The sequence below is a fragment of the Mesocricetus auratus genome, unplaced genomic scaffold (genome assembly GCF_017639785.1).
Source record: "Mesocricetus auratus isolate SY011 unplaced genomic scaffold, BCM_Maur_2.0 Super-Scaffold_100011, whole genome shotgun sequence".
Taxonomy (NCBI): Eukaryota; Metazoa; Chordata; class Mammalia; order Rodentia; family Cricetidae; genus Mesocricetus; species Mesocricetus auratus.
In genome coordinates, this window is record NW_024429195.1 from 40,042,059 (window position 1) to 40,055,957 (window position 13,899).

The following is a 13,899-nucleotide window of genomic DNA, read 5'->3' on the forward strand; positions in this document are numbered from 1 at the left end:
TATAGAAATCCACAGCCAAACATTAGGTAGAGAGAGAGCTCAAATTACAGATCTCCATGAGTCTCTCCCCTTTGGGCTAAGGAAAGCCCACAGAAGAGGGAGAGGAAGAATTGTAGGAGCCAGAGGAGCCAAGGACACCATGAGAATGGCCCACAGAATCAACTAAGAAGGGTTCATAGAGGCTCACAGAGACTGAAGCAAGCAGCAATTATGGAGCCTGAATGGGTCTGCACTAGAGTCTCTGCATATATGTTACTATAGTTTAGTGTGGTGTTCTTGTGTGACTCCTAGCAGTGGGAGTGGGAGTGATTGACTCTTGCCTACACTTGGGACCCTTTTCCTCCTACTGGGTTGCCTTATTCAGTCCTGATATGAAGGTTGTGCCTAGTCTTATTGTATCTTGTTTTACACTGTTCTGTTGATATTCCTGGGAGGGACGGTCTTTTCTAAAGGGAAATGGAGGAGGAGCAGATGTGGGGGATGTGGGAAGGGGGACTGAGAGAAACACAGGGAGGGAAAAGTGATCAGGGTGTAGTGTATGAGAGAAGGATAATTTTTTTGAAAAAAATCAACCTGAAACTTTGCTTTTTACATCTACTTAAAAAAGCTCTCTCAGAATGACAGAGCAAATTTTTTCAACTACAAAAAAGGAGAAAAAAATAAAAGAAACTCATTCCTGTAGAGAAACTATCATGTAGCCCTCATTCAAAAAGACATCCTACTCAAGTTTGTCTCTGATTTTATGTAAACTATACCCTTGAGTCCCATAGCCAACAGCTATCATCTTGGTTTATTAAAGAAAAATAATTGTTTTCTGTGTGCTAAGTTGCAAAAGGATACAGAAATGTATTTGGCTAATGAAAGCATCCAGAAATAATCTGGGACATTTCTGACATTTACAATGCTACCATTACCATCATCAACCAATAAGATCAGATTTAAGGGGTATACAGTATTCCAAAGAAACACCATTCCCACTCATGGGAGATGACCCCAAATAAACAAAAACAGAATGTATTGAATAGCAACCTCTAGAGTGCCGGGTACTGGGCTAGGCTGGCCTTCTTCATGTCTAGAAAAAAAGCAAATATCCTAAGAGGAGGCACAAGGGTAACATGCACCTTAGAACCACAGCAACCATGAATGGTGCATGCTTACAGAAGCACCAACAAAGTGCAAAAGGGATTCAGCTTAGGTATCATCAGTACTAGAGACCCATCTGGACAAATGACATACATAGAACTGTAACTTTTGTTGTTTCCAATTGCTTATCAGATTACAACTGTCATTTGAATGACTGACTCTGTTAAATCCCCCACAGGAATTATGGTTTGGGGAGTTTCAACTCTCATGACTGTAATATTTAAGGATTTTAAGTCATAGGAATTTGAATCTTTCTAGATTTCAGAATTTAGGGTCATAGCACTTGGGTTGAGTTTTTCACAATAATGATTGGCCCTGGGAAACACAAGAGAATTGAAGACATTGTGTGATTCAAGAGGGAAGAGGGAAAATGAAAGGAACTCTGAGATAGGGTCTCACATAGTTCAGGCTAGCCTCCAGCTTGCTGTGATGATGAAGATGTCCTTCTCCACCTCCTCAGTGCTGGAATGTAGGCACACATGGCAGCACCTGCCAGTAATCCCTACACTTGGAAGATGGAGGCAGGGGAGTCAAGAATTCAAAGCCAGTTTCAGCTACATGGTGAGTTTAATGCTGTCCTGAGTTACATGAAATATTGTCTCAAAAACAAAGGAGGAGAAGGTATCTGGAGATGTAGTTCAGTTGGTAGAGTGTTTGCCTAGCATACTCAAAGTGTTGGATTCAATACCTAACCCTCCAGGTAAAGGGTAGAAGCAATAAGATCAGAAATTCATGATCATCCTTATCAATGAGGTATGGTTAGGGTCTGTTTGACCACATCAAAACATAAACAAAAATAAAACATAATAAAGACCACTGTAACTATAGTTAATTAACTGATATTAAAATTGCGTTCATCTGGGGGAAATTTTTTTGTCTTTTTATAGCATTATCCCTCTCTAGACTAGGCATCCAGGAGATAGGAACTACATCTTTGTAAGCCCAGCAAAGATGACCACTAACATACATGAAATGGATGTAGAAACCAACTCTGGCTTTCTTCTATGAGTCCTTTTCTGCTGTCTTCCCTGCTTACTGACCTGTGTCTCCTTTGAAACAAGTCATCTCCATAACTAGGGCAAAGAACCACAGAGAGGACTTCTGAGATCATCACTTGTCACTCATCCTCCTAACCAATTCCCTGAACAATTAGGGAATGTAACTACAAATCCTAAATGTTTTAATCACCAGACATCCCCTATTGTTAGTAATACATTCACTCAATCTCAAACTTGTTTGCATGTTTGTTAGATTGCAAAGAAGAATTGATAGAGAATGAGAGACAAGGAACTTTTCCCCTTTTATATCAAACATAACTAACAGATGAAGAATGGGCCACAGTAATAATTTGAATAATAAATGTCCTTGACAAGAAACTGCATAACAGGTACCCACTGTTCTCAGCCTAGGGATATTTACCAAAGCATGGGATGTAAGTATAAGGGAGGAGGGCAAACAAACTTCTACCATGTTTATCTGTAAATAGAAGGCTTAAAGTGTGAAATAGGGATTTTCTGATACTTAATTCTTCAGCATGTTGTCTTTAATATATGTATATATCTTTCTTTCAGACAGATACCTCCACTCAAAGTTTTAAAATAAACTATCAACAACCAATCTTATTTAAAGAGGCTAGTTAGAATTCTGATCCTGATGGGTTAAGGGCTGTGTGTGGAATATTCTGATCAAATTCCATTCATTTCATCCCTGATACAAGATCTACAGGATGCTTAGCTCATAGGTTCTTGCACTTTACTAGAAATACCAAATTCCCATGAAACAATGTGACAAGCTGTGGAATTAAGTTGAACATGACAAAATTTCCAAGAGCACATTAAACAAGTACACCTCCATCAAATCTCCCTAGATCTCCTTATGCTTATCCTTATTGTCTTCACAGAAACTTGAGGAGCTCATGTTCAACATTGTAAAATAACCCAACTCACCAGCTTTGTTGGACTGCATTTCCTACATATTTGTTACTCTCTTACAGCAAGATAAAACAGTTCTCTCCCAATAACCAAAGAGGGATTGGCAAGATAATGTGATAAATAATAGTAGCTAGCTATTGATAGTACTAACAACTTAGGACCAAGAACAGTTCTGTAAGAAAAATTTATTGTATGTGTATGTGATGTTTCATCATCTTTGTCAACTCTACTAGGTTTGGAATGACCTAGGAGACACATATCTGGGAGATCTTTGAGGGCACTTTCAATGATATTTAACTGAGGAGACCAGACCCACCTTGATTGTAGTTGGCACCATTCCCTGGCTTTGAATTCAATAAAAAGGAGAAAGTGAGTGGAGTCCCAGCACTCACCATTCTCTGACTCCAGACTATGTGTGCAATGGGACCAGCTACTTCATGCTCCTACCACCATGTCCTCTTCACCATGATGAACTATACCTTCAGCTGTGAGCCAAAGTAGACCTTTCTTTCCCTGAGCTGTTTCTGATAAGTGGTGTGACACAGAGACAAGAAGAGTAACTATCCATGTTATCATATTCTTTTCTAGATGGGTGTGTGTGTCTGTGTGTCTGTGTGTGTGTATGGTGTATGCAGCATTCGCTTAATTGTGCACATAAATGGGAAAGCCAGAGCAGAGTCTCACATATCTTCTATCACTCTCAACCTTATTGTCTTCTGACAGGGTCTCTCACTGAACTAGAAGCTTGCCATATCAGCTTGGCTAGCCCGCCAGTGAGCTGTCAGGATCCTCCTGTCTCCACTACTAATGCTGTTGTCACTGGGGCAAACAGCCTTGCCTGGCCTTTTATTTGGGTGGTAGGAATTCAAACGAAGGCCCTCGTACTTTCAGAAAGTTCTCTTACCCACTTTGGTGGTTTGAAAGAAAATGACCCACAAACGGAGTGGCACTATTAGGAGGTGTGGCTTTGTTGGAGCAGGTATGGCCTTGTTGGAGGAAGTGTATCACTCTTGGGAGAGGCATGGAGGTCTCTTATGCATAGGATACTTCAAGAGTCACAGTCTGCTTCCTGTTGCCTTCTGATCACTGTATAGCCAGCACCATGTCTGCCTGCACACCACCATACTCCCTGGCATGATAAAAGACTGAACCACTGAACTGTAAGCTACCACCTCAATTACATGCCATGGTCATTGTGTCTCTTCACAGAAATAGAAACCCTAACTGAGACACTTGCTAAACCATCTCCTCGATGCTGAATACATTTTTCTAATAAACAGAATCCTTCAGTTATTTTTTTTAATCATGACTTTACTTTTGACCACTTTCTCCAACAAACAAACAAAAAGTTTTCTAAACACCTCCCTCTAGGCCAATATGTCTTTTCGGTATTGTTGTATTTTTTTCATACCACTGGATATTTGAAGGTTCTTTTCAAAAGTGTTCCTTAACTGGGCTTTGCTGCCCACATAATCTTCTCCAACTCCTGCATTTCTACTCTGTCCCTGGGAGGGATTCTGCACTCACTGGATTCTGCACTCACTGCTTGCCACATTTGGGTTCTGGGCTCTTCAATGCTCTGATATGTGGGGCTTCACTCCCATCGAGGCACACTCATTCTTTCCTCACTCAGCTGAACTTCTCCTTACAGTCCACAGCCACTCAAAGGTGACAGACCAGTCTGATCAAGATGTCCGACTGCAGAGACTACAGAATTTTTAGACAAGAAATTCAATTTGATATGTGACTTAAAGCCTGAAACCATAATTGCAGCAGATATCAAATACCAAAGATCAGGAAGCCAATACATATTATGGGGGCATGTCAGTCACCATTGTGACAATATACTTGAAATAACATAAAGGAAATGGGACTAGAGAGATGGCTCAGCAATTAAGAACACAAACTATTCTATTAGAAGGTCATAGTTTCACTGTAAGCACCCACACCAGTCAACCCAAAACTATCTGTAGCTCCAGGAATCTAGATGCCCTCTTCTGGCTACCTACACTTAAATGCATATACTCTCATACTGATACATACACATACACAAAATGTAATACATTTTTAAGAGAAAGATTTGTTTAGCTCATGGTTTCAAACATTTTGTTTTGCATTTTTGACCCGGTTGCTGGAGGCCTGTGATAGATAGGACAGGAGCATGTGACAGAGAAAGACTCCTCAAGTCATGACAAACATAGAAAGGAAGAGCCAGATATCTGACCTTCTTCAAGGGCACAACCTCTGACTCTTTTCTGTTCCATGTCTTTCCTACCTCTTAAAGGCTCCAGTGTCAACCAGTAGTTCAAAGAGAAGAAGACAAACTCTTCACCACATGACCACCCCACAATCCCACAGTCTCCCTGCAGGACACTCAGATGAGCCTAGCCCAGGTCACTGGTACTAGCACCAGCCGTCTGCCCACTGTTGAAATCACCAGTCCTGCTGTCTGTATGCTCCTCTCTCCCTATCATATTAACTCCAGGGGGTGACTGGAGCACTGGTGAGAAAGAGGGCCAGGAAGAAGAATCCACTGCAGGGGGCAGAGCCCCTACATTAAAAAGAATCTAGATCACTAAAACAAAGATTTGTAATTAAAAACTCACTAAGCAGGTGTCTTAGCATTTCTACTGCAATGATGAAACACCATGATCAAAGCAACCTTGGAAGGAAAGGGTGTATTAGGCTTACATCATGGTCCATCACTGAAGGAAATCACAACAGGAACTCAAGCAGGTCAGGAACCTGGAGGCAGGAGCTGTTGTAGAGACCATAGAGGAGCGATGCTTATTGACTTGCTCTCCATGTCTTGTTTAGCCTGCTTTATAATAGAACCCAGGACCCAGGACAACCAGCTCAGGGATGGAACCACCCACAATGGTCTGGGCCCTTCCCCATTGATCACAAATTGAGAAAAAGCCTTAAAGGTGCCTCTCAAGGAGGCACTTCTCAACTGAAGCTCCTTCCTCTCAGGTGACTTTAGTTTATGTCTAGTTGACATAAAACTATCCAGCCTAGCACAGAAAACTTGTAAAATAGTTTTTAATTACCTTATACCCATTATTAGCAGTGTTAAAGCTATAGAAACAGGCTACAGTTGTCTGAATGAAAAATGCCCCCCATACACTCATGTATCCGAACTTGGTCCCCAGTTGGTAACACTGTTTAGGAAGGTTATGGAGCCTTTAGGAGGTGTAGCTTTGCTAGAGGAAGTGCATCACTGGGAGACAGGCTTTGAGGGTTTATAACCTCACTGCACTTCCTGTTTCCTTTGTGCAGGTGACAATATGATCAGTCAGCCTCCTGTTCCTGCCATCATGTTACATTTTTTCCATGATGGACTCTATACCTCTGGAACTGGAAACCAAAATAAATTATTTCTTCCTTAAGTTGCTTTTGGTCATGGTATCATAGTAACAGAAAAGTCACTAACATGCAGTGCCTCCATCTAGCTAGCTATATAAGAGGTACAGCAGACTCACTGAGCCCTATGGTGGTTGGATGAGATAAACATGCACAGTAACTAAACCACTTTCTAGCCCAGAAGATGTACAAAATTGCTTCCCATTATGATAAATTTTAAGCTAGTCAACTCTCCCACATCCATAAAATTTAGAATTCTTTCCTGGAGGAGTAGGCAGTGTTCTCATAAAGACTTTTGAGTTTGTATGTGCTTTCAGGTGTATAAATGAGTTGGGGCACATAAGCCTGGGTGCGCAACTGGGGAGGTTAAAGGTCAACATTAGGTGTCTTCCTCCATCCCTTTCCATGTTTTTTGTTTTGCTTTGTTGGCTTATTTTGTTTCGTTATCTTTTGTTTTGTTTTCTTTTACAGGCTCTCTCACTGAATCTGAAGCTCATTATCTAGACTGGCTGGTCCTTGAATCCTCTTGTCTCTGCCTCCAAATGCTGGGACTATGGGTCCACACCACCACACAAAGTATTTTATATGACTACTGTGGATTTAAACTCAAGTCCCCACATTTACATGGCAAGCACTTTATCCACCAAGCTGCCTCCTCCACTGCTATCAGTCATCTGCTGTTCCTATACCTTCACTCATACTATATGAACATAAATGTGACTCCTAAGTAGAACCCCATAAACCAGCATAACCCTGGTTACCTTATCACAAATCAGTCACACTGTAAGTGGGGACAGGGAAGCAAGATGGGGATGGACAAAACACCTCAATGATGACATTTGTTTTACAATTGTCTCATAACAAATAGACAGTCAGCTTCCCTTATTTGATATCATTTCTGCATTCAGGAAGCAGAAATAACAATGCACTCAAGTCTCTATCTCCAAGAACTGTATCAGTACATTTGTCACCTCTCTGTACTGTGTTGTGGAATATTTGTTTAACTAGGCAAAGATGTGTTACATTTGTCTATGATACATTTTATCTATGCAAATATGTGTTACATTTGTGTAAATTAAATAAAATTAATCTGGGCTCAGAGAAGCAGGGTTAGCAACTAGTTGACAGGAAGTAGCAAGAAGGAGCAGTGTGTGTGTGTGTGTGTGTGTGTGTGTGTGTGTGTGTGTGTATTTCCATTTGGAGTGGTGTGGAAGGAGAGAGGCTTCCAGAAGCCAGCAAAGAGAAAAGTTAAACAGTTGCTACTCCAACACTCTGAGCTTGCAGGTTTTCTTCCTAGCCTTTGAATCCCAGTTTATTAAAATAAATAGAGATTTGGTTAAAGATACCTTTAGCAGCAGCAACAGAACCATTTTCTGGGCAACATGATTCCCTGCAGGCTATGGTCTGGACTGGCATGCTAGTAGTTTAAAGCCCAGTCACTATGACAAGATAAAACATCAGTACTGTTCACCATCACACCCTCTAGAGGTCTCAGAAGTGTTAGGTTTATAACAGCACTGGCCTGGGACCAGAAGACAGGAATCAAAGGCGACATTTCAAACATCACTGTTGCAATGTCAGCTCACAAGTGTTTTGACAAGAATAAAATGTAAACCTTCACTCATTTCAGAGCAAACATCGGTACAACTAAATGATTTACATGACGACAGGAAAGGTGAAATCCACATGCTTCATGACCTTTTCTTCACTCTAACTTCTGGAATTGAACTACAGAAATCCTAAGATTTCCCATATCCCATGTGAGCACATGCAAAATAATGTTTTCAAAATGACCTTTCAAATCATAAGGTTAGGTGTAGCATGATAAATAAACGACCCAGAAACTGATCATTGGGATTGAAGCTTCAAGCTGAAGATCAGAAAAGCAAAGCATCTGGCCTCTACCTCTTACCTCTACCTCTACTCAGACCAAAGGGGCGACCTCAAACTGCTCCTGATTTCACTGCTCCTCAGATTCATTCAGACTGCTCTGTTCTCCTCAATGTGGCTAGAGGCAAACTCCCAGAATATCTTCCTATCCTAAATGTGGCTGGAAAATGAACACCTCTAAATTTACACCTCTCAAATACTAGGATTAAAAGTGTGAGCTCTGATTCACTCTCCAGTAGCCCAGGGTGGTCTTAGACTCAGAGATCCATCTACCTCTTCATCCTGGGTCCTGAGATTAAAGGTGTGTACCTGGATTCTATGGTTTTGTGGCTGACTTTGCTTTTTGAATCCTCAGGCAAGCTTTAATAAACCATAAATAATGTATCATCACAATTCCCCTTTTTTGTCTAATACAAAAAGGCTACAACTAACATTAGAAAAACTATGCAATAATTACATCAACAATGTCTAGCCCATGTGCATTTGAAAAATCACAGAAAATATCTAGTCCATTTGCATTTAACAAATTCAGAGAAAATATTTCATTATCTATTCTACCTTGGTGAATCTAAATTCTTGTATCTAACTTATTTTCTATCCTTATTTGTGTTATCAAATTATCTTCTTATGTCTTTCAACCTTCTATACTTTATATTTCTTTAGTGAGTTTCCTTTCTGAGTCAGGGAAACAAGGAATATGATAACTATTTAGTCCTCAATACCCTCAGGAACCCAAGAAGGAAATAATACTGAGTAAACAGGAAGTTCGAACGAGCAACTTCCAAAAAATGTGAGAAATGACAAAAAGAGCTGGTTGTCTGGACAATCACCCAAGATTCCTCTGCAGTATTGGGGCATCCAGCTGCAGCCTACCGGCCTAGCATATCTGACAGACTTTTCTGCGAAGCAGGATTTTCTGAAGGGCTGTCCCAACTTGTCTTGGCAAGATTTTGCAGTCAGTCTATTTGTGTCTTGTTTGTCGATTTCAAGCAGCATACTATCAGCAGTCAAGCTGCTTTCTTGCCCAGTGGCTACTTTTTCCCCAAAGAAAATAAACTCCATGTGAGTTTCTTTGATGCCCATCATTTTCTCTGAAGTACATTGGTGCTTCCAGGAGAAGACATGTCTCATTGTCATAAAAAAAGAACCTATACTATTAAAATATTTTAAATGCCATACTCTGTAGATCTCTGAAGTTTTTGAAGGTGACTTGTCTATCTAAAATATATCTCTGAATGACTTTGAAAATATATTTAATGTTATTATAAGTTTGATTATGATAGTTGACTAGTTACTAGCCTACATTTCCTTATAGCCTTATACAGGTGGTAATAATAAATTTCAAGGACTAGAAAATTACATTACATTGATAAATGAGCTGTATAAGTACAATATCTTGAACAATGCCTTAGAAATGTATATACAGCATATCTTAATCAATTAATTTCAAATTTGTATCTATAAATTTGTATACAATATCCAGAAGTCTCACCAAACGTAAAATAATTAAACCAGTATTTGATTTTTACATGTAGATTCATTAATCTAGTAATTAATCTCATCATATTATATCCTTCCTTTTTTCTTTTCAAGAGAAGATTTTACCATTTTATCCTACCACATATTATCCTTTTATAAACAAAAACCTTGAATCTAATCCCCTTTGTTGATCTTTTCTCCTGACTGAAACCAACAACATTTTGTAATGAATCTCACTAAACAATCACAAATATCCATAACCCATTGAATGACCAAAAACTACCAACCCCACCTTGGGATGATGTGTTCTTAAAGTAACTTCCTGATGTCTGGGAGCAATGGAGAGCCTGAAAAGAATATTTGGGTTAACTGTTAAGATGTATCATTTTTGTGCAGGCTCTGTATAATGGGAAATGGAAAACTTGTCTCACGTCCTGGCTAGAGTAGTGTAGGAGGCTGGATCATCTCAGCTAGGTACCTCAAAACTGTTCTAAGCAATGTCTGTGAGTCTGGGTCATCTCAGCTGGCTTCCTCAAAACTGTTCTGAGCAATTTGTAGCCCAAAGTCAATCTTTAGTTGATGTTGTACAGCGTATTGGTGTTATTGTTGGAAGGCCCCATCCTCCTTTCAGAGACTCCAAAGGTCCCTGGCAAGTATGATCATTGTACACTGTAGAAAACTGATAGAGACTCAAATCTGAAGCCATGTACAAGAAGGTAGATGAAGTCTTTTTCTAAAACTAGTTAGTACTCCATACAACCACTAATGGCATGACAAAAACTTTAAAATACACACACGTGTGTGTGTGTAACTTATACATTTTTATATAAAATAATATTTATGCAGTAAAACAAGCTCTTAAAAGTCAATATGAAACCAAAGAATTATTAGATTAGTGGCAATACAGTAGTCCTTAAATATTTGTTTTTCTTCAGTTCCATATCAGGTGGCTCTTCTGGTGTGAGACAAAGAATTTTGATTTTTTTTCTTTACCAAGTATGCTTGGGTTTAAAGAAGGAGAGAGCCATACTCCAACTCTAAAACCACCTTTAATCTTTAACTGGACTAGGACTACAAAAGAACCATTTGCATTATGTCTCTAGAGAAAATCAGAAATAAACATTTGGGAAGATTAATAAAATATTATCCTGTTGGAAATATGATATGCCAATATACCAATTTGTTCCTTCTCTTTGGAAATATTTTCTCAGTTATTTGTTCCTTTTCTTTTAGATATCTCATACGTCCAGTGGTCTCCTGATTCCTTAGATGGATACCTTTATTCTCCTGAAAAGACAAAAATAAAACCTTTCCCCAACTTTAAATTTTGGGGAGGTTCTCCATTGGCAACTTATATCTGATCAAATGAAAGTATTTGTTAGTTTTATAGGTTAGTTTAGACTAAATGGCCATGCTGCTTGATGAACTATCATTTCTTCTAATTAAGAGGTGTCTTGTTCAAATCGAATCTGAATCAATATTGATGGGATCTGTAGCTTTTCTTCACATGTGGAAACAAAATCAAAACCTCTTCCACAATGTAACACATATCCTGGTTTCCATTTGGAGGTCAAAATATTTTTGAAGTATTCCAGGTGATTTAATTTGGTAGTTTTTTTTTCTATTATCCAATGTCTTTCTGCAGCAATTATTACTTTCACATTAGCATTCAGAAAATTCAAAGTTAATAAAGCACTATGCAATCCAATTGGCAGGGGTGTGTTTAACATTCCATTCTGTTTTTAGCATTTCCTTTAGATTAAATTTGATATTTCTATAACTGCCTGCCATATAGAATTGTGTGGTACACCTGCAATATGCTTTATATAGTAATAAGCAAAAAACTGTTTCATTTTCTTAGAGACATATGCTGGAGCATTGTCTGTCTTTATTTGTGTAGGTATACCCATAGGGCCATTACTTCTAGCAAATGTGTAATTACTGAATCAGCCTTTTCTGAACTCAAAGCAGTTGCCCATTAAAAATCTGAATAGGTATCAATGGTGTGGTGAACATATTTTAATTTTCCAAATACTACAAAATGAAACACATTGAGTACCATTTGGGTTATTTCCTCCAGGTAGTGGAGTTTAGTTGTATAAAGAACAAATAGGATATTTCTCTATAATTTGCTTGATTTATTGCCATGTAATGGAAAAGTCTTTTTGAAAACTTTGCAATTGATATGGTGTTTTTTATCAAATTCAGAGGCCTTTACCACATTTCCTAATAATACTATATCAATTCCATGGTTACCTTGTGCTGGAGAGCCTGGCAGACCCATATGGGATTGAACTAATATATATAATTGATTTCATTATTTATTCATTTACAAGACATAATCAGGGACATGAATCATCTGATATATGATGATACATGGTGTTTCAACATGTAAAACAACTCTTTTTGCATATTGTGAATCAGTAACTATGTTGAGAGAATCTTTATGATCCATTAACACCATGAGAATAGCATATAATTCTGACTTTTGGACAGAATGCTAAGTACTTATATCTACTTTACTTACATTTTCTGGTTTGTAACCTGCCTTTGCTGATTTATCCATCAGTATAGAATGTAGGGTTTCCAGTTATTGGTGTTTCACATACAATGCAAGGAAGGATACAGTCAGTTCTCTTTATAAGTTAAATTATCTTGCTTTTGGAATAACTGTCAGTAACCTCTCCAGAAATATCACTACAAGCTCTTTGCCAGGGTTCACTTTTGACCCATAATTTGTCAATTTCATCATTATAAAAGGTACTATAATTTTTGCTAGATCTATTCCTATTAATTAATGAAGCCTCAGTTTTCCTTTTAGAATCAACTCAGAGATCTTTTTCACATAAGTTTTCAATTTTTTACTTGGTTTATGTGATAAAATTATCCACTCTATGATAATATTTTCCCTCTACATTAAAATTCCTGTAGGGGAATGCTTATAGGGTAATATGACTAGAATGATCTGCACAATCCACATGTGCAATCTGTTATGAGTCTTCCACCAAAGCAAATTCTCTCACAACTTCAGTTGTTAATTCCCTGGGACTATTTAAGTCCTTCTCAACATCTAATGTTTTGTTTAAATTAATCAGTTGATCAGGTTTTATCCAAATAAGGTGCCATGGATGGTAAATGTCTCCTAGTAGTCTTTAAAAATCATTAAGAGTTTGCAATCAATCCCTCCTAATTTGCACATTTTGGGGTCGAATTTTTTGTAAACCTATGTTATGCCCTAAATAATTAATAGAATCTCCTCTTTGTATTTCTTCAGGAGCAATTTGTAATCTCCAACAATCATTTTTTTTACTTCTTCAGACATTCTTTCTAAAGTCTATACATTTGAACCAGATAGTAAAATGTCATCCATGTAATGGTAAACTATAGAATGAGGAAATTGCTTATATATCATTTCCTATGGCTGCCTTACAAGGTATTGACACAGGGTGAGAATATTTAACATTCCCTGTGGGAGAACCTTCCACTGATATCTTAGCAGGCTGAAAATTATTGTAAGTAGGCACCAAGAAAGCAATTTTTCTCTGTCTTCTTGTTGTAATGGTATACTAAAGAAACAATCTTTTAAATCAATAACTATGAGAGACCATCCTTTAAACAATAGAGAACACCAAGGAATCTCAGACTGTAAGGAGCCCATTGGCTGTATCATCTTATTAACAGCTCTTATATCTGTTATCATTCTCCCTGATCCAGATTTCTTTTTAATAGCAAATACAGGAGAATTCCAAGAGCTGGTTGATTCCTCTATATACTGAGCATTTAGTTGCTCCTGTACCAGTTCTTCTAAAGCCTGCAGTTTCCCTGTTGTTAAAGGCCACTGTCCAATCCATGTAGGTAGTCTGTTAGCCATGTCAAAGGTAGGGCTATTGTATCTTTGGAAGATTAGCAGCTATTGTGTTCTGTTCTTGTACTGCCTGAATGGTCAGTGGTTGTTCTTTATAATACCATCTTATAAATTTTCCAGAACCATATGTTAATCTATGTTTTCTTTCTAAGATTGGGAAAATGTTTACCTGAGTATTCCATTGATGTAATAAGTCACATCCCCACAAATTCATTGCCATATTAGCAA